This window comes from Elephantulus edwardii, unplaced genomic scaffold, assembly GCF_000299155.1.
Source record: "Elephantulus edwardii isolate Elephantulus edwardi_28Jun2011 unplaced genomic scaffold, EleEdw1.0 scaffold00290, whole genome shotgun sequence".
Taxonomy (NCBI): Eukaryota; Metazoa; Chordata; class Mammalia; order Macroscelidea; family Macroscelididae; genus Elephantulus; species Elephantulus edwardii.
In genome coordinates this window covers 264,218-267,230 of record NW_006400040.1, presented here as the reverse complement: position 1 = coordinate 267,230, position 3,013 = coordinate 264,218, and the positions used below count along the sequence as shown (strand labels likewise).

The following is a 3,013-nucleotide window of genomic DNA, read 5'->3' as shown; positions in this document are numbered from 1 at the left end:
CTTCAGGTCCTCCTCAGTTTCAGCAAGCAGGGTTGTGTCATCTGCATAACGCAGATTGTTGATAAATCGTCCACCAATCTTGACCCCACATTTCTTCTCATAGAGCCCAGCCTCCCGGATAATCTGTTCTGCATATAGGTTGAAAAGGTATGGAGATAGGATGCATCCCTGGCATATGCTCTTCCCAATTTTGAACCATGCAGATCTGTAGATAGCATAGCCATTTCCTGGGGGAGATAAGGTTTCTTTCGAACATTCACTCTCAGTGAGCACTAGCCAATTCCAGCTCTGCTGTGAATGAGAACCATGGAAGCCATCTTCACGTGGTCACCTTTGGAAACATCTGTATCCACCACTTGAGAAGACACATTTAATGGTTTGTTGGTGAGGTCTTTGGTAATTTTCTAATTCTCCAACAGGGGAGGCAAGCTGCCATCTTTTCTGTCTTCTGCCTTTGTTTTCCAGGCATGCCCAGGAACTGGCTGGGTGTTTTGGCCCCTTCAGGAGCCTTAGGATACTTGCCATTGGAGATCCTGGCCACAGAGAGCTCACTTCTAAAAGTCATATATGGCTTTGACAGGGTGACGGAAAGAGAGCTGGAGATCCAACCTGGTGTAATGCTTGTGGAATTTGGAGTAGGTGTCAGCAACAGACTAAGTGGGCAGGTGCACAGGGAATGAAGGCCGAGAAGAGGGGACAGCATGAGAGCTATATCCCCTGACAGAACTCTGGAAACCAGTTTGACAGAGGGCATCACAGGGTGTTTACTGTTATGGATATGAAGATAGACATAGGACTCCACAGAGTTGCCAGGACTGACCCTCTTCTTCCATGTGAAGCTTTTATCTGTACAGTGAATGAGAAGCAAGATGGTAGGTGAGGCTGATGGCATGGAGAACCTCATGGGCAAAGCCAGAGAATATGGGATATGGGGACTGACATAGTGAGGTGGCCGCAGGTAGAGGAAAGCATTCTGCATTGGTGCAGCCTGGAGAGTCCAGTAACTGAGCTAAGCTGTAGGACTGCTGAGGTAGTGCCTTGTACATGTTCAGGGAATACTTATTTGTCAAGTTGAGGAAAGGGTAGATGGATGGGGTGGTCCCCTCCATGCAAAGGTTGACCCAGGCCAGCTGCAGGTAACTAGCACCACTGATGCTGAAAGGGATCTCTTTGTCATTCATGGGCCTGTCCAAGTCCAGCATCTTGGCTGTGGGCACAATGTTGTTTTGTTTTGTTTGTTTAATTCCTGGTGGTGTTTTGTATATAGCACTGAAGCCATTTGGGGATTTTCTAGACACAGTCAAAAGTGCCACTGCTTCAGAAGTATTTGATTTGAACTGCATCTCTGGATTTTGTTTGGAACAAAACCTAGGAGCACTAAGAGTGCTCATAGCAGCCTCACAACCTTTCTGAGAGCCCAGTCCACACAAGCTAGAGTAGACAATATTTCCTCGGACACAAACACCTCACAAATCAGGCTGCTTCAGTCCGTGCTCTGTGCTGCCAGGTCGTTGATCTTATGGGCCATAGTGGCATGCACCACAGTGGGATTTAAAACATTTTCCCCTCAGTTCCAGTCTGGTTTTGGAGGAGTCCTCATCACTTACAGGGCTTTTTCTGTCTTTGTTGTCCCACATGTGTAGACTCTCTCACTATTCATCCAGCTGTGAATAGTTCCATACAGGGGAGTTTCAGAATGCATGTTACCTTCATGGATAGCAGATTCTCGTCAAGACTCTAGTGGGAAATAGCCAGGAGGGGAGTAGATAGAGCATTCTCAGCCCAGTGATTCGAAGTTTTCCAATCCCACTCCACTCCACCACCTCCGCCTTCATAGAGTAAAAGGGAAGACAAAATGCTGCAGGAACCAAGAAAAGAGGAGAAATGGTACACAGGATCAGTGGGGTCAACATGGAGGTTCAGAGAAAGAGCCAGATATAGCAAGCTCAGCAAGCAGCAGTTTTCTGTCCTCAGTTACCCAAAGCCTGCCTAAGGCCCAGCGCTCCCTCACTGGCCTCCCTTCTTTGTCGACTGCCAGTGGTCTTCTCTCAACTCAGTGTTTCTTAAACTGATGGAATTAAAGAATAAATTTAACCCTTGAGTTGCAATACTTAAGGATCTTATAGACAGATTATTGAATGATCCAGGACTGATTAAAAGAAGATGGAAGGAGTATACCAAGTCCTTCACTGAACCAAAAATAAATGGCTGACACAGAAGAATTTCAAGAAAAAAAAAATATACATGTTCAAGAGGCAATGGTGATGAAAGAGGAAGTGCAGGCTGCTCTGAAGAACTTGACAAAAAATAAGGCCCCAGAAATTAATGGAACACTAATTGACATATTTCAACAAACAAATGCTGCTCTGAATATGCTCACCAGGTTGTACTAAAAAAACTGGAAGACGACTGACTGGAAGAGATCCATATTTACTCCCATTCCAAACAAAGATGCCATGACAAAGTTGAACAAATCACTGATATCATATGCAAGCAAAACTCTTACTCTTTAAATAGATATCTTGCTCTTGAGATCCGCAGAGAAGTCCTTAACAGTGAATTTCTCTAATGCAATACCTTTTTTTCTTAAATAAAATAAAATAAAATAAAATTCTTGTCTGCTGCTACTATGACAGTTAATTATGGATCCTAGTAAAATAAAACTGTTGACATTCTCATTCTTTTCTCCATCTATCACAATTTTGCTTAGTGGTTCAGAAATGAGGTGGGATTTTGTGTGTGTGTGTGTGTGTGTGTGTGTGTGTGTGTGTGTGTGATTTTTTTTCTTTTTCTTTTCTTGGTGTTGAAATGTAATTGAGATGCAATATACTGCATCAAGTGTTTAAAGTCTTTTTTACTTTCAGGAAGAAATGTTGTGTCACCTGCATGATCCATGCTGTATTTTTTCCACACCCTCTTATGACTCTCTTTCATACTTATTGGCAGATATTGGTAAGAAATTGGTAATTTGAGAATTCCATCTGTTTCTTGAAATATGTTTGTTGGTATTCCG

At 43.3% G+C, this 3,013-nt stretch overlaps 1 pseudogene; it reads right to left on the bottom strand.

Moving 5' to 3' along the window:
* LOC102872669 overlaps nt 1-1,702 on the bottom strand; it is a 21,706-nt pseudogene extending 20,004 nt beyond the window's left edge.
* Between the last annotated feature and the right edge of the window lie 1,311 nt (nt 1,703-3,013).